The sequence below is a fragment of the Haemaphysalis longicornis genome, unplaced genomic scaffold, assembly GCF_048455015.1.
Source record: "Haemaphysalis longicornis isolate Haplotype H1 unplaced genomic scaffold, Haemaphysalis longicornis Haplotype H1 scaffold_7, whole genome shotgun sequence".
NCBI lineage: Eukaryota > Metazoa > Arthropoda > Arachnida > Ixodida > Ixodidae > Haemaphysalis > Haemaphysalis longicornis.
In genome coordinates, this window is record NW_027526422.1 from 26,778,494 (window position 1) to 26,797,274 (window position 18,781).

An 18,781-nucleotide genomic window follows, 5' to 3' on the forward strand; every position below is an offset into this window, starting at 1 on the left:
TATGTGCCTTAAGTAGCTCAAAATTTGGCGTCTGAATTAAGCGTAAAAATCGGTATCAAGCAGGGACAGTCAGCACAAACATGAAAGAACGTACGAAGGTCGATTCCCACACTTAGGGAAACCACACCGTCATTCTTAGCTTTTATGTTACTGTAGACCTGCTGTCATATTTCAACACTGATGCTCAGTGAAAAGCCGCTGGTGCGCTGGTGCTAGCGTAGTCCATGTACGCAAGCCATAAGGGGGTATTGCAGAACAGCGGAGAGCTTCAACGCCCCGACACTACAGAAAAGAATGAAAACCGCAAAACTGCAGACCAATTAACTGGCCAAAGCAGTAGTGGGAACAGCAAACAGTGTACAAATGAAACACAAGCAAGTACAAGTAACGCGCAAGTTAAGAAAGAAGGCGGGAACGTCACACTATGTGGAAATCGGTGTTCAAACGAAACACAAATGAATGCTTTTGCTGATTGTCCCTCTGTTGACGCCGATTCGGACGCCAAATATTGATGTCGTTGTGAGCTGGGCGCAATACGACAATAGTGACACCCGATTGAAAGCCGAGCCGTTTCCACGCACTGCAAAACCAAAGCGAACTCGAACAGTTCCGCGAAGTGTGGGTTTGAACCGCAAGCGGTACAGCCTGTCTCGGCTGCTGCCTCACCGGCGCCCCGTATCGACGTTGCACAACCTTCGAATTTACGACCCAGTACGCAGCACTCGCGTTCAAATCCATCCTTTCACTGTGTGTTATAGGCGCGGTTCCGCTGAGCGTTTAACGAGCCAAGTTAACGTGCTCGAGTTTTCGAACGTCATTCCGCCTTCTCTCCGTTTGTCGATTCTTCCCAGAAGTGGCCAACCCAAATAGGCATAAAACAGTGCAACTAATATAAGAGGGCTACAGGCATCCCAGCTAGACGACGTCTTCTCTCCTAGAGAAAGACCGAAGAACCACCAGCGCGAAAATTGCTGTGGATATGCATATCGACAACATGTCCTATGGGAATGTCCCCACAATTATTCAAGCACGCTTGAGTTGTGGACACCCACGCAGCTGTCGCTGACCGAACCTGGCCGACTCACGCTTCCGCCTTCCAAGAACAGGGTAGTCTGAGGTTGATCCACTGTGGGTGCTACATAAATCTCTCTCTCTCTCTCTCTCTCTCTCTCTCTCTCTCTCTCTCTCTCTCTCTCTCTCTCTCTCTCTCTCTCTCTCTCTCTCTCTCTCTCTCTCTCTCTCTCTCTCTCTCTCTCTCTCTCTCTCTCTCTCGTTATCTTGCAAAATTCGCCCCCTCCTCGCTCTTTTGGTCGTGCTTATTGAGGCCGCTGTGATAGCGTGGTGTCCACATGCACAGCATAAATGCGTTCAGAATCAAATGGCCACACTGGGTCCACAGGGCTACCCCTGCACGGTCTAGACCTTCCTCCATGGTCTAGACCGCTGTGGCTGAACCCCCTACTTTAAAATGTGGCGGTCAGCAAGGACACAAAGAAGGGTAGGATGAGATAAAAGTTCGGTTAGGCCTGAGTTGTACAGCATACACATAGGATAGGAACTACGGTAACCTTAAAAAAGTGTTGCTATGAGGCACGAGAGGCCGCTTTTGTTCTCTGTACCGCACAAGATCTCCCACCTCTACACGTGTAATGATTGTGATTAGAACAATAAGTGCGCACTCTAAGCCCGTGCTAGGAGGAAAGGTGCAAAATAAGGCCCAGTAGCGTTCCTTAAATATGTGCGAGAGCATCAGCGGTACTCATACTAAACTATGAATAATGGTTTCTGGAGGGAGGAAAGTGGGCATGCTTGGAATACGGGGCGAGTGGATATTAGGAGGACCGTGGTCTGGAACGCGGGCGCAGGCTGGCTTGTAAGACCGAAGCGAACATCGCCGATAGAACACGGTAAAAGGTGGTTTTGAACGCGTGCGCGCTGTGGGTCGTAAATGCAAAGGTTGTGCAAGGTCGACACTTGGCGCCGGTGAACAGCAGCAGAATCAGACTGTACCGTCTGCGGGTACACATGCACCTGTACTTCGCGAAACAGCTCTAGAATGAGTTCCGTTTCGTTCGCAGAGTGCGCGATGGGCCGTGCTTTAAAGCGAAAGCTTTCTTAGTGATACCGGTGGCGTTCTGTCAATAAACTAATGCATTTCCCGATAGACGGGTTGGTCGAACGAAAGCTCTGGACACACGGCGCGTGCGTTAAACCGGGATTCCATTTTGTCAAGACGGTTACATAAAAATCGCGAAAATGGAATATGTCTAGGTAAGACAATACACGCATCGACCGCGAAGGAAGAGTACAATAGACTAACTTTCTTCCTATATTTTGATTTGAAATATTAAAGGTAAACTGGAACGGTTCTGAATAAGACAATACACGCATCGACCACGAAGGAGTAGAATAGCATACCTTTATTGCATAAACCACGTATCGCTATACATTTAGATCGTTCGCCGATGCGTTTACTTAGTGCGCGAAAAATCGTCGCATGGCTTCGTTCTTTGGTTGCGATTTGGGTCTTAGACGGTTTGACGATCGATTGCACGCACTTTCAGAGAAGGTTGGAAGCGCTTTTAGCTTTCGCGTTTCTCACAGCCTTTTTTTAGGGAAGGGACGGTAAAGTTTTGGTGGGATGTCACTAATGTCCTATTGCACCAAGCTCGGAACGACTCCAAAATTCAGCCTCAAAATAGCGACAACTAGCGCAAGCATGGATGACAGCTTCGCTTCGACGACGATTCCCACGAATCCACGAATCCACACATTCGTAACGCTATGCCACTGTGTCATTATTATAATTTGTACGCTGAAGTTTGATGTACCTACTCCTGCTTGGGCCAGCGCGTTAGACCGCAGTGGTCTGAGAAAAAGAAAGTTGTCTTTTCTGTTTTTGGACGCGGAAGACCTGCCACTTCTCGCGGCACTACAGCTTTGGCTCGCTCACATAAACTTCGCGTCCGCAAGCGCACCCGCGGCTCCTTAACGAGCGCCGAAGGAGACGCAGACGCGGAGAACGCACTCTAAGGACCCCTGTCACGTTTAGAAACAATAGAATCGAGTGAAGACCGTCATGACCTCAATGTTTTCTTCGGGCAAGACGATAGGAATTTTCCGCCGGCTGAAGTGACGATAACGGAAGAAAAGAAACGGATGCTGCAGAAAAGTGAAACTAAAAAAGAAGTACGACCCGGCATTCACGGTTCCGTCGACAGGAAAGAAGAGGTAAAGGTAACGAAAGAAAACAGCAAAGACTGCGAGCGGCATGAGAAACGAAAGAGTGAACGAACCGGTAGCCTCCGCTCCCATCTTCTGTGCACTGGTCAACCACCCCAGCTTACACTGAGTGCAAGTGCTTCGAACCACTCCAAAACGGACTTCAATGATGAAGACATCATACGTGCTTGGTTCATTCTAAAAATTTCAATTTCCGGGTAACCTTCCCCCGTGTTCTGACGCAAACCTAAAAATTGTTCATAAATTAAACAGATGAAGGCGAAGTGGCCCCTGTGACGACACAGAGACAATTTCGTGCGAATGGTGGCTGCTAGAACCACTAGGCCGGGCTTCAGAGTACCGGCACTCTTTATCAGTGTTCTATGCCGCCGACGTCGGCCATTGGTAGAACCGCGTCACGCGACATTTGTTTACCCCGGAAGACCCACTGGCGCTGACATTTTGGTGGCTTTATGTTCCCGCGTGCGGGCGTTCAATAAATCGCGGTTTTCGGAGCGCTGGGTGGCTGTGTGACACGTTAAGAGTTCGTTTTTGAGGCCGGCGTAGCTTATTTAGTGTCTCTAGGTTACGCTAGAGCCATTAAAAAAGCTACGCTAGCGTAATCGAGCCTGACCCTGTCGCATCCACGCGGTGTCTCTAAATCCTCGAAAAGTAAGCACAGCCATCATGGTCGCTAAGCTCCGCCCGTCAGTATCAGCCGACACAGGGCGCATAAAGCTGGCTACCCTAGTCACTCAGGCCCCAAAATGGCTGTCGCCGTGCGCCAGTGTCGTTACCATTAAGGATAGCTTATTTAGTGGTTGTAGTGGCTGCCGACAATGCTACCGCCCATAAACATGATTGCACGATTGTAGCGGTGCCTCTGCTTCAGTTTCATCTCCCCGCTTGAATTCTTCAATACCTCCCCAATGAAGTCACTGCTGACGTTTCGTAGCGGGGTCCTGACATTGTGAATAGTTGCCAACTCCTTTTTGTTAAAAGCGATGTCATTCAGGGGCAGTATAAAGCTTATGTGTTATCAAATGCTTGATGTCGAAAATAAAACAAGGATATGAGCTGTTTTCATGCTCACTTCAAACGAAGGCTCTTCACTGGCCCGAAGCAAAGGTTGGCATCAGTCTTCGAACCCATTACGCATTGAGGCGGGAACATGCAGGCACAAATATTAAAAACGGGCGTTCTTTGTGATGTAACCAATACGGAAACAGGGAAGTACTTAGAGAAGAGTGTAAGAGTATCGACTAGTTGGTGTTCCAGGATGCTAACCACGCAAAAAACGGACCACGGGCAGGAGAAGGGCAACGAGCGCTCACTTCAAATTACCCTAATGAAAAAAAAAAATGCCCACTTAAGTATTTATTCCAACCATCATGCCATGGCAGGTCTATAGACCAAAGGCGACAAGACGGCAGACCATTAAGAAATATTAAAATGAAAAGAAAAACACCCATAAGGTCGGCGTCACAGCAAAGAGAACCCACAGTATCCGCGCACTTGTGATTTTCAACTGCTGTATTAACACGTTTTGACAACAAAATGAAAGAGACCCGGATGTGCATCCCCCCTTCCCTCCTTATCTCAGCTGCCTCTATCACTTCGCGCGTCGATATACGTCCGCATGACTGCTAACAACGGCGCACTTTTTCAAACAACGGCTTCCCTTTCCACACAACGGTTGGCAACCTACATGGTGTAGAAACCACGCTGCACATTGTTGTGGTGGTGTCCCGTTTACCCGACGACATGACAAGGGAAGTGTCGCGTTATGTGAAAGGAGCAAGTGATTTCGGAAGTGTTCCACGCAACGAGAAGCAGCCCTAACGCGCTTCCACACCGAGTGTGACACTCGAGTTCATTCAACGCCAGGGTTTAGGAACAGGGGAAGCGCTGAATAAAGAAAGCAAAAGGGAGGAAGAGGGTGGAGGGTGAACTTCCTGAAGGGTTTTTAAAGGAGTACTGACACCAAATTTTGACGCCTAGAAAATGATATAATTAGCTTCAGGAGTTTGTACAGATGCCTCACAGAAATTTTTGCAGCGATCCGAGGCCGGAATCACATCTAAAATCGATTTTGATTGTCCCGGCCGCGAGCTTCCACGAATCGGCAGCACTAGCGAAATCGCTTTCGGCGTGATGAAACATTGGCCTGCGTGTCTGGCCGGTTCAGGGTGACGTCATATAGTCGTTTTCGGAACCGGAAACTATATCCTACGCTGCGCACTGCTGTTGTGGGTGGTATTCGTTTGGGCAGAAGACGTACGGGTGTAGCTGAATGAGCAATGCTTGTAAACTTTGCGCACTTTGCGTGTTCGACGTCTTTGCTCTTCAGTTCGTGGCCGGCGCATGGTGTTCCCTTGCACCGGTGCTGAAAACTGCGCGGTGCCGGCACCGCGCGGTGCGCGATGTCGACGCCCACGTTGCGCGTCGCCGAGCTCGACCAAGTTGTGCTATGGCAAGCTCGCGGAATGCGAAGTACTGCTCGTGGAAACCTGTCCGAGCAAATCGACGACGACGCCAAGATGCATGATTTTCCACGCGACGACATGCAGCGCTAAAAGTGGACTGAGTTCGTGCGCGGCGGCGGCCGCTAGAATTGTCGCCCAAGGCAGCGGGCTCGGCGTTGCTCGCGTCAGCTTGGGTGTTGGGAACTTCAGGCTTAGTATCGTGGCGAATATTTGATCGCCGGTATCTGTACAACTGCGAATGACCATCCCTTACACAACTTTTCATCACACTATCATCCCCTTTTTCGCATACTGAGCTTTGTTTTGGCGATAATTTCCGTTTCAGCGATCGGTGACCAAGACATCTGCCGTGGCCTGTTTTGATTCTAGCGCGCAGGTGGCGCCATCTTTCGGCCGCTCGCCGCACCGCGGTGCCGGCAGTGCTGGGTCGGAGCGCCGAACCTCCGCTCCGGTCAGCGTAGGCTTACCATCGCGGCAAATATCTGAACGCCGTTTTTAAATTCAGCGCTGATAACAACACCTAGCACAATTTTTCAACACACTAACATCTACTTTCTCGCATATGGAACTTCTTTTTCGCGATCAGATTGATTAGAAGAGTGGCGACAAGCTGTTGCTGTCACGGTCTGCGCCGGTTCGAGCCGCAGTGATATTAAAAAACGGACGATGACGAAGACATCGCCGGCCTAATCGCCTGACCGAATAAAGTTGTTCTGTCTGTCGGGTGGCAGCGACTTATCCGAGTCTGACGATTCAGACGACATGTGGACTGCGCGGGCGAGTGCGGACCATGTGCAATCGTAGCAGACGATGCGGCGAACGTCCCTGACGTCACGGGTGAGACCGTGACGTAATGCTGGCCCGCTTGCAGGCTGGATTTCGAACGGCCATTTTCCCGCGCGGCGACCAAATTTGAAACTGGTTGCAATAAACGTGCTATAATTAATTCTGTGTTGGCGGCTGACGGCTTTCTGTTCGATTTTCGTAATTACTGGACCAATAGGTATTCTTTACAGCATAAATACTGAAAGCGAGAAATTTCGTGTCAGTACTCCTTTAAACAAATCTGTAAACACGCACAAAGGGGTAGGGGGCATTCTGAAGGAAAGGCTCTCTCTCTCTCTCTCTCTCTCTCTCTCTCTCTCTCTCTCTCTCTCTCTCTCTCTCTCTCTCTCTCTCCCCCTTGAAGGACGGCTATCTTCGATGCCGTGAAAGGGCGGAAGCAGAGGGACGGACGAAGCGAGAAGGAGGCCTATGGTGCTCTGTCTTCATTCGGAGGGTATCGCTCTGTCTTTACTTCGGGGCTCGGTTGAGCTCGAGGTCAGAACCCCTGTAATAGTTCAGGCAAACTGAGTGCAAAAAAGAAGCAAGTAGAGGCCCGGGAGGTGAAGGCGATAGCAAATGGAAGCTTCGTTATGATGTACTGAACAAACAGTTATGCAAATGCTACATGCGTGCTTGCAAGCAGGGGAGCAGAACGATTTTCATGTCCACATGAAGTGGTGGAAGTTGAGTTCTTAAAACAGTGAAATTAGTCCGCAGCCACATAGCATGGCTTGGACCAACCCAATAACTGCTATCTCTGTTGAAAGCGTTCCCTTCCGTCGTACTGGCGGACACACGCTTGTTCACTAACCCTTCGTTACACGTCTACCTTCATAACCACTGCTGCTTAGGTGCTTTCATGGCCCAACTTACATAAAAATGTTGACATGTGCGGGCAAGTGGACAAGTACGGTTGTCTTCATCTGTAACTTGATGAAGGCTAATTTATTTTTCGACACGTTGGCGCATGGGCTCACGCTCTTGTTTGTTCTCTTTTTTGCATGTATACAAGTTTATTGTTCGGGGGCCACCTTCGCCGCAGTTGCTTCACTTGGTAATCCCGGAATGTGGTGTGTGTGCCTAGATCCCAGATGAGCAATCCATGCGCGCGTACGTACGTACGTACGTCATGGCTCATCATCAACCTCATCATCGTTAGCATGATCAGCAACGTCATCAAGATATTGCTGCGCATTGGAGATTGTGGCGGGCCATCCCTCTGTTCTCTGGCTTGTCTGAATTGGGATGGAACGCGGAGTGGAATTAGGTCACTCTCGAAATACTAATTCATTCTCAAATACTGGTTCCGTCTATTCTTCACTAATACAAGAAATGTAATCAGCAGGATTAATTGAGCTGCAGTCATTAGGCGATACAGATATTGTGTGCGCGCGGGTGTGTGCGTGCGTGTTTCAGGCGCTTGTGTTTGCGCGTACGTGTGCGTCATGCTTACAACTCTATTATAAATGAGGAAGCTCTTCCAGAGATATGTGTGGTAACGAGGCCGATGATATAACATCAAAAACCCGCTGCTACCCGCACCAACCAAATAGGCTTCAGTTCTCGACGCCGATTATGCACCATGCTCTGTAACACGCGGCCGAACTCTTACGAAATTTCTTTGTAAACCAAAATCCATGAGGACATCGTGGAGCGCGGCTAAGAATATGGAAGAACAACAATGTGCGTAAGAGGTCTTGCCTAAATCAAAACTAGATAGAAGTATTGCTAAGTTAATCTCCACGGGAACTCCCTCCAAGCACTGTGGCCACCCCTCACTATTAAGGAAGCATCAATCAATGCATACAGTTCTAATTAAAAGGCAACATAGGAACGTGTAGCGAAGAAAAATACAGCCCATAGGGTACAAAGAGGCGAAGTATAAATACAGTAGCAGATACAAAGACACTGCGAAAACTAAACGTCGAACGGACAAGGAAATGAACACTGCGCAAATTACCAGGACAAATAAAAGAGGGAGGCAGGACGAGCGCTCGTTCTGTCCTCCACCTTGCCTTCGGTCTCGTCTTTCGCGCAGTATTCATTTCTTTGTCTGCCATGAACCAATTAGCCTGCAACCAAGTCTTAACTAAACGTTGCCATACGCGACGAGGTATTTCGTTCACGTCTCGCGTTACTAACATCCCCGCCCCACCCCTCCTTTCCTCATTAGGCCAACGTCGGCATTTTAATGCACCACAAGGGGCAGCTACGGGCAACGCTGAGAGTAGCGGACCTGTAAACGGTTACATCGCCGCCACTGTGGACCAGTTCCCCTCGCACAGCCTCGGAGCGTCCTCTGAAGCAGACATTGAAAGTCGGTGTATGCGGACAATAACCCAGTGTCTGTGCGAGGGAAAAGAACGAAACGCCTTGGAAGCAAGGTTGGCCAGTGCTTCAGAAAGAGCGTGGTTCTGCTAGGACGAGGCCAGAGCACGAAGTGTTGACTACTTCTGCGTGAAACAAGATGCCCGTGGAATGACACGCTAGCTCCACTCGCTTGAAGAATCCATGGCTGTTAGCAAGGTTATAAACCGCTCGCCCTGTGATACACTGGCCTCCTCCGTCGTAGGCTCAACATAGTGGGCTATTGGGTGAGCTAAAAACAACTAAGCATTCACCACAGAGGGAAATAAAACAGGCAGTTCTGCTCTGACGTGTTAAAGGACGAAGGTCCGTGTATGCATTAAAGGACGTCAATCACGATGTGGCGTAGCATTGAGAGAGACTAACCTTTCACGGTGCGAGTTTAGACTGTTAAGTGTTTTTATATATATGTTGTTCGCTGAACTCCGCGCACATGTGGCCGTTTTTCTGGACGGCTCCTCTGCTTTAACATGCTTACGTGCTTAGTAAACGACAGCAACGATCAGAGTGATTGTAATTATCGTTGTATAGGGCAGTATGACAGAGCCAAAGCATACTGCATCCGTATTTCAAACAGCGTTCGTAGAAACACACACGCTCCACTTTCGTGTTAAAGCTACCATTCATCAATATTTTACAGAAAGGATGAAACTGTGCATTCAGTTCTTGTCATTTGAAACGCGGTGTGTAGTATTTGCGCCCCTTATCTTTACCTGTACCCCTACTTGGAGTCAGAATTTTTGTGCTGAGTAAAACCGCTAGCGCCATCTATGTGCCTTCTGTGATAGCGAGAATGAAGATGAAGTAGTACATGTATATGTGCAGGCAAATCATTTCTAAGCGACCACAGCTGGTAGCACGGCTCATACTACTTCACAATATTGACTTGCGCACATGTAGCTTTAGACAGAATGAAGGCAAAACACAAGTACATAGCCAAGCTACACAGTGTTCTTTTAATTTCAAATGCGCATTGAATTGGTCGTTACGAAAAAAAAAAAAAAGAAGGCGGGAAAAGGGGTATTGGAAAAAGACAACTTGACGAAAGAAAGAGAAAAAACACGTCATTGCCGTACGTCAGGAGAGGCCCCGAAACAACAAAACAATACAAAGATTATCATCTCCATGTGCGCACGAGTCTCTCATGTATTCGCAGAACGGAAGTGCACCAGTGTCGTGTGCAGAAAATATATACTGCACCTGCGCCTTTCGACCGTTCAGCTGGAGCTCTACAGCGCAGTAGCAAAGAACAACCTGAAAGCAAAACGCGAAGATGGCGATTCAAGTATGAACATTACGCCCTATGTGACACTGCGAAACATGCGACACATGCGGCTGCGAGCCGGTGTTTGAAGGTTGCCGCGTGATCGACAGAAACGTGAACACGCTAAATGCTAGAGGCCGCTGAGATTGAACTCCTGGGTGAGAATTTCGTCAGTATATATAGCCTCCATTGCACTTACGAAGAGGGACATATACGATCATAACAGGACACGTGCCGATAATGGTTAGCTGTGCGGTTGGATCTTTTTTTTTTTTCATGCCGGTTTTTCATGTGTATTTTTATGTTTTGTTTTCTTCAATTTCGTTTACATTTGGCGCCATTGGAGAAAATAAAGACCAGTTGTAAGTCAGCGCTTCGTGTGTCCACTTGCTATCGTCCTCTGTCTCGTCGTTTGCGCTGTGGTTACATTACGATGCATCAGGTGGCGGTTGTACAGCCGGTGGATTTTACTTTATCACGGCGTAGGGCACTGACGTTGGCGAGAATAAGCCCGTGTGCAGAACGGCGACAACATCCGCCAGCTGTTCTCACATCCTCTTCCAGCGCAGTGGTAGTTTTATCGCCGGGGTTGTAACTGGGCTAGTAACAGTTCTCTATTATTCGCAACGGTCAACATATGCTCCAAAGAATTCGCAACGGACCTGTGCACGCTAACGTGACCATCCCCAACATAATTCTCGTTGCAACAGCTAATGCACTGGGCCACCACAAACGCAGTTATCACCCAAAAATGGTTTGCAACGGTGCAGCCGGAAAGCTTGGTCTTTGTCCAGGAAAATGATGTCGTTGCTTAGAAAAGTAGTGCCGTTAAAAAAACGACGTTCTAAGAACTCTCGCTACAACACTGCAGTGAGAACTCGATTTAGCGAAACCCGGTTTTACAAATTTCTCGATCAAACGAACAAATTAAGATTCCCCCTCAGGTGCCTGTACGGCTCAATGCTTTTATGAACTCGAACTAACGAAGCACATTCAGCGCCATTCCCGCCTTCACGAAGTATTTCGAGAAGCGGACACATTTAAAACGATCAATTTCGAAAGTATTTCGTCAGAACGCCACGAAGATTGTTTCACTATATCAGGCAAAAAAAAAAAAAAACGAGGCAGAAAAACAATGATAGACGCAGAAAAAAAAAAACCGTGTGGGGGAGGGGAAGGCGAAGTGGCGCGAGGGAGTCGCGCTGGGTCGGTGAAGGTGTCACTTCTCCGCTTCTTAATAGATAAACCGCGCCCCGTGGAACACCAGCCACTGCCTGTTGATCAATAAAAGCGCAAAATAATAGGTGTCCCAAAATGAACCAAAAGCGATGACGGAGAACGTGCGATTCCCCACCTATCTGCCCCAGATCACCTAATAATTTCTTGTTTGACGCAGGGCCCCACATGGAGAGATCGCAAGAACCCTCCCCTAACTACTCCTCTTTCAGGGCAGTTCATCCTCATTGTCAATAAAGAGGGTCTACTGCGTGCTATTATTGTCATTCGCTCACTTTCATAAAGGAAAACCACAGCGGCCGGGATCGAAAGCAAAGTTCTTCACGCTGCGTCTGCTAGTGTGGGCGGCAGCTAGGCTACTGCTGCTACAAAATCCAAAAAAATACCTGATAGCATATTCATCCTTTAGAACTCGAATAAGTGGCCAGCGAAAGGTTTTTGCTAGTGGCTAACACAGCTAACAACGCCCGGCAGTCTGGCCAACTTACGCGGGCACGAAAGATGTTACGTTTTAACAAGAAATGACAAGGCAGAACTAAGACGCTATAAGATGTTTTCACTGAAGCAGCTGAAACTTGTTATCACACTCGGATCAATTTTACTACCTCCAAAACAAACTGCAAATAGCCACGCACTTAAAGTCTCATGAACATATGTGGCTAAGTGAATGCGAGCCGGCATTGATAACGTAACAATTGAGGAGAACGACATACGCTTGTCCATATGATTGTGCCAATACAGTACGTCGTGAAACATGCGAGGACTTGTATAGTTGGCAAAATATTCGCGCACGAAGGCTAGGCAAATGGCACGAATCAATGCCGGAGAGTTGCACCTTTGTTCTTGGACCTGTTCCGACAGCCCTCGAAATATGCACTCCTGTGTAGTCCCACCCCTGCTGCCGATCAGCTATCTAATATCGGGTTTTTGCAGGTACCTGGGCTTTGGTAGTAACCGCCGGTATCGCCGTAGACAGGTTGGAGTTGGCTTCACTTCGTGCCCCCCGTTGCTATCACTGGTAGCAACCGATAAGGTGCTCGGTACCAGTTGAGATTGTGCGCCGAGTCCTGTGTAGCGCGTCTGTTAACAAGGGTGGGGCTCCTATCCTTTTCTGAAGCTAAAACGCAAACAGCCACTTCCCCTTCGACGAAAAGGAAAAATAACAGGCATGTTGATCAACCCCACCACCTGCTCAGAGCTGCTGCACGTGCTCATTTAAAAAAAGTGGTTGACATTGCCACTGGAAACGCCGCCAGCAGAAAAAGCGAAAGAGAAGCCTGAAGCCTTGCACAGGTGCGCTGCAAAGGGGCCACTGGGCGTTGTGGAACTATCCGCAGCTTGAAACTCGCAGCTTGTTAACCATATTTTCAGTTCTCCATTTTTGTTCGGGGTGCCATGACAGAGTCGAGGCCCACAAGTCGTAAATCGTCTGGATTTGCTTGTATTTAAAAGTGACCCGAAATAGCGTCCGCAGTGGAGGGCCTTACATAGCGACGGTAGGGGTAGAGCATTCCGGCATCAGCGTTGAAGTTGAGAGCCATAATTGGTGAACAGGAGCGGAAATTTAGCCGGAATTAAGCAGTGCGTGATCGCCAATGGGCGGCGCCATGTGGAAACGTTTTTCTCAAAGCCTCCACACGATCTAGTGCCGGCATTGCCGAATGTATCAAATCGACTTGGCGCTGTGCTTGTCATGCGCCGTGCTGTGGAGCTGGGGTCTACCACTTCCCCACTGAGCGGAACGTTCTTGGCTCTCGTATAATCCTTGAACCACCCACGCACGGCTTCCTCCAACTTCTCGTGCGGGGTGGTCTTGAGGTTCCTTTTCTTCAACGCAATTCCAGGCGAAGTGGTATGAATGATGGTGCCCTTTCCCTTAAAGATTGTGGGAAGCGTGCTGGCCGGGATGAAGTCGTGGCCTGCAGCCACGCGGGACTGTGGAATTTATTTCGTAGAGCTCCCTAAGAACGAAACTTGTAGTTGCCTCGTGTTTTTTTTTTTTTTTTTTTCTGACATGCGAAATAATCTTTGTGACGTCCTGACGAAGCACAATCACAATTTCTGCTTCTTTAAAATGTGTCTGTTTCTCGAAATACTTCGTTAAATCGGCAATGGCGCTGAACATATTTCGTTAGTTCGAGTTCATAACAGCATTGAACCGTATAGGCACTTGCGGGCGAATCCGAATTTGTTCGTAAGATCGGGTTTCGGCTGTGTAGTCATTCAAAAGAACTTCTAAACGGACGTGTCTGTGATTTGGTCGGTCCGTCCGTCAGTCACGTAAACCACCCGAGAAAAAAATTTACAACCAGAAAAAAATGAGGTGCGACTGGAAATCGACCCCACCTATTATATATGCGGAAAACGGGAACATCATCATTATAGCTACGCCCGCAGGTGACTGTAAGGCGTTCAGATGAATGGCAAACAACGCCATCGAGTACCGTTAAACTGTTCTGAGTACCCAGTATAGCACAGAGTACGATTAAATCAAGAACTTGTGTGTTAACCCTGCATCGCAGAAAAAAAAAAAAAGATACATGTACCGCACACAGCTGAAAACTTTGCCATGCCAGTCCTGCAGCAGAGTAAGGTGGGCGTTGCACTGTGGTAACACTGGGGCACTCTGCAACTACCAGTTGCCATCAAGTGCCAAAGCCAGGGATACCCCGCGAAACACGAAACAGTCAACACATGCGTCAACTGTCAACAGAAACTGTCAGCGGTCAAGCTGTCAGCACGTTTCTCCTGGCCTCCAAGTTGGTTTGGTATCATTTCGAGGAGACGCTTTGATGACTCACTGATGCCGTCGATGTCCGAGAAAAACGCGCTGCAGGAAAGCCAACACACACAAAAGGTTCCACAAAGGCACATCAAGCGCGTCAAGGAAAAATAGGAAAAATGGCCGCGTATCTGCTCCTTTCATTGCAAATGTCTAGGAAAGACGATAGTCGACTGGCGCCCCTGCCAAGAAAACGCTTCCCTTCTCTTTCCCGCTCACTGCTGCTCCTCTGCCGTCTCGTTCCTCCCAAGATAACACACTAGAGGTACGCTCAAGTCAATTTAAATTAACCGCGTTCCGCAGCTCCAAGTCGGGTGCCTCGATGCCAGCGCTGCGGTACGGCGGAGACGCGCGTGAATCGAGGCACCCTACTACAACGTAAATAGAACCACGTTCCCTTATCCTACGAGCGTTCCAAGTGGAACGTGGAACCTATCCAGTGGAATGTTTCGTTGCTGTTGCCGTTTTATTTCTTAAATGCCGCCAGGAGCCATTGTTGCGCGGGCAACAGCAGGCGGCGGTTTTCTGCAGTAGATGTAGTATTTCATTTGCTATAGCAAAAACCACGCATTCATGAACTTTTCAATAAAGGAACACTGAAAATATCACTTACGTATTGATTTCCTCACTTATATTTGCGTAATATCTTGTTCTTGTTCAACAATGTTGACAAGTAAGAACATTTACACCGGACTTAGACGTTTAGATTTGGCTATGGGTATACAAGACTGCTGCGCAGCTTTTGTTTCACTTTGGCCGGGTGGCTGAATCGAGTCACGGACAGACAGACAGACAGGCATAAATACCGATCAAAATTTCTGCGCTTAGGTAGCCTAAGAAAGACTATCGTCTTCAAAAAACGCTTCCCGTAGTCGCAATCGAACCTGGGTTGCTCGCGTTAAGAAGCCGGCGTCTATCCGATTGCACCATTCCGCCTCCGTCGAAGCAGTTCGGATTTAGGACTAACTTTCAGTCAGGTTTCATAGAAAAAAGCTTCGCGTTTTAACCACCTTTCTCGAAAGAAAGGGGCTCTAATCTTTATTTTTATTTTCGCGAACTCAGTGCAACATCGCGTGGCAAAAAAAAAAAAAATTAGGCAAGCGTTGTATAAACAAGGTCACGGTATCGAATAAAAGTGTTCAGAGGAAGAAACAAATCTTGCTTCGAAGGTAAAAGGCAAAAACAAGCGAGTTCGGTGTGCGTCCACAAAAGCTTGTAGGCTCGCACACTTATTTTTCATTTCGTTCTCATACGTGTTTAAAAGGAAATTTATCAAGGCAAGCGCAATAACAGCAGCGCCGTGGATTCTTCGCGTCGTTCCTCCGCGTTTACATCACCAGGCAAATTGTCCATTAGATTTGTCTTCTGTCCTTGCAGGAGAAAACCAATTTCCTCGGACATAGAAGCAAACGCCGGGTTTCGGCCTACCATCACATATCTCGGAGTTCGCTTACATGAGCCGTAGCGAAAAGTCTCATTTCGTCTCTGCGACACCTGATACCGTGGCCTCTGTTGTTGCCAGGTGCTCGGCGATTCTTGCGTTTTGGAGCGAAAAACGGCTTTTGCCGGCTGGGAGAAGCAAGGAGCCGCGCCTGTGCAATGTCGCTTTGGCCCAACAGCAGCTGGGCATGCTTTCTCTGCGACAGCCACAGAGAGAAGAGTATGTGCGCGTGCGTGCACATGTGCCTGTCCACGTATGCATGCATGCGTGCTTGCATGCGTGGTGTGTAAGAGAGAGTGACAGACTCTTTTCTGAAGTCCTGAATTTTTATTTTCAAGCTGAAAACAAACTAACTGCTTCGCCTATGCCCTACTTTGGGCCCTACTTTGGACTACTGGCGTTGCATTGTGTTTCCAGGCAAATGTACACCCTCATTCCAAATTGTACTAATCTCGATATATAGCGATGCCTAGGCTCTGTCAGCTTTGGCACCTCCGGTAGTATAACACGGTTACCCGCCTGTCGACTGCTCCAAGCGTCTATACGGTCGAAATACGGCCCGGGGTTTAAATAGAAGATTCCCTCCAGCTCGTGTTATCGGACCTACGCTGGCCTGTCACCTGTAAGCGTAGGATACGCTTTTATACGCAGGGCCGGCCCTACCTCATTCGGCGCCCTATGCGAACTGCTGCCAAGCTCCAACCCCCCCCCCCCCCCCCCTTGCAATAAGGAGAGAAAGCCCTGTTTTGAAACCACACTCATTTAACTCAATTCGCACGCAGGAAGGCGGCCGACAGATTTGAGCTGCATTAATGATTGAAATCGTGAGCACGGCATCACCGCTTGCGAGATACCTGTTCTAAATATTCTTGAACAACACTTTCTATACATTAGTAGATTCATACGGTGGGTGGGCCTTAATTTCGCCGTGTTAAAAAAATGTATGTATGTATGTATTTATTGCACAAAAACAAGAAAGGAAGGTCCACCAACAGGCGTTAATTGTCTCGCCTAGGGGCGGACACCGGAACGCCTGCTGGTGTGGGGGAGGTGGGATAGGGAGGAAAGAGTACATAGGCATAGGGGGATAGGGTAGAGGGCTAACATAAATATATAAAACATGGGCAAGAATAACCTATATACAACGTTAGGTGAAAGAGTAAAAAAAAACACACAAAAAAACACACAAAGAAAAACCGAAACACCAGACAAATAAATATCAAAATACAGGACACGAAGGAGTAGGACACCTGCACACTTACACACACCCACTCACACACCCACACACACACACACACAGGAATTCTACCCTAACAGCTACACTCCACTGCGACCCGGGCAGTTACGTAGAGTTGTAGCTTAGTGCATTGTGGAGCCCCGAGGACCCCAGGTATGCTCCCAGGGCCTCGAGCACTTTGTCCCGCTCCCTGGCATTTCCTGGGGGCCAAAGCAGTTCCTCGAGCGGCCGCACCCCTCGGAGCACGGCCAGAAGCTCCGCACGCCCTGCCGCAAACTTGGGGCACTCGTACAGTACATGCGGCAGGGACTGCACGGGCGCTCGGCAGTGCGTGCAGGCGGGACTGGCCACCCGCCCCAGTCGGTGCTTCCGCTCTGACGTCGGCTAAAATGAGTATTGCGGCCGGGAAAGACGTCCACACGTTGGCTCTCTATTTCAAAATCTTCCAGGCCTGCTTAACGGGTGGTCCTCATGAAGGACAAAGCTATCTTTTACCATCGTGCGTGCACTCTAATACAGGCACGTCGCTACATCATAGCCGTCTGCAGCGTAAAGACAGCCAACCTCACAGTTTTCACGGAAAGAAACAAACTCCGAGAACTTCGCAGTTACCCGAAACTGCTGCTCTCGAATTTCGCTTCAGTTTGGCCTTGCCAGCGCCCGTAGCAACCTAACACTCTGCGTACGTTAAAAAAAATTGACATCTCATGTTCGGTTACAGGGGGAGAACGGAAACGGCGAGATATTTTAGCCGTTAAGCTTGAAATATAGCACAAAAAAGCTCCGTATTTTTCCGAGTAGAGGTTGCAGGGGAAAAAAGATGTTGTAGGCTATGGTTTCTGCTCGCACCGGGCGACCCCGCTTCTACTAGCGTGATATCCGAGAACAGCTGCCATGTGGAGTCGCACAGGGTACAGTAAAGCAGCGGCTGCTGGCATGAAACGGGGCCCAGAATAGATAAATCGCCTGCCAAGCCGCGACTGTTGTTCGCAAAGCCCGAGTACGGGAGAGAAAAAAACTCAGCATCCCTTCCTAAAGAAAGTTGAGAGAAGTATGCGAAAGCTAAAAAGTGCGTCCAATAAATCGGCAAACCTTCAAAGACCCAAATCGCAAACGAAGAACAAAACCGGGCGACCATTTTTTGCGCACTAAGAAAAAGCATGTACGAACAATCTAAATGTATACCGATATGTGGTTTCTGAGAAACAGGTATACTACTGTACTCATTCTTCATGATCGATGCGTGTATTGTCTTATCTAGAACCGTTCCTTCTTCGCGATTTTCAAGTAACCGTTTTGACACAATTGAAGACCGGTTTCACGCATACGCCGTGTGTACAGAGCTGTTATCAAAGCTTTCCGGTCGACCAACCGGTCTACGGCTGAATGCATTGGTTTTTTGGCAGAACGCCAGCGGTCCCACTAAGAAAGCTTACGATTTCAAAAACAAGGTGGAAGCAATTTAAAAGAGTTGCCTATGGTTAGTACCTGCCTTTCTGTAGCAGGAACGAAAAATTCGTCGATATAAGCAGTTATAAAACAAGATATTTGCGAATGAAGGAGGTTACACAGTTATATCTCGAGTAGAGTTTATTCCCGAGCCAATGTAGATAGTCTATAATGGTAAATTTCATCAACTCATAAGTAAACTCACATGAAGCCGCGAAGGATTGTGGCAACGCCGCCTTTCGCATCAGCCGATAATGCCGATACAGCCACTTTACTGTTGCTCTATCCTGTCCGATTCCTGCCTCGGTGGTCTATCCGCGCGCTTTTGGGCCTGGGTGGATGGATGGAAAAACGTTTATTAGGGAGTAAAAGAAGGAGGTGGAGGTTTCAGCCGGATGGCGGCGCTTCACAAAAACTACACGCTATGACTTGCACAGTCCGTCCAGTCTTCGCAATGCGGCGGTCTTACATC

At 48.4% G+C, this 18,781-nt stretch overlaps 1 protein-coding gene across 5 annotated transcripts in view; it reads right to left on the reverse strand.

Moving 5' to 3' along the window:
- Positions 1 to 18,781, reverse strand: part of LOC144144891 (cationic amino acid transporter 4-like) — a 122,428-nt gene that overhangs the window by 22,440 nt on the left and 81,207 nt on the right. Inside the window, exon 1 of one of the 5 annotated variants that reach the window (XM_077676394.1) lies at positions 12,338 to 12,495. The exons of the other annotated variants lie outside the window; for them this stretch is intronic. The gene's annotated coding sequence lies outside the window, so the exon portion shown is untranslated. Of the gene's footprint in view, positions 1 to 12,337; positions 12,496 to 18,781 lie in introns of those variants that run through there. 5 annotated transcript variants of the gene reach the window in all.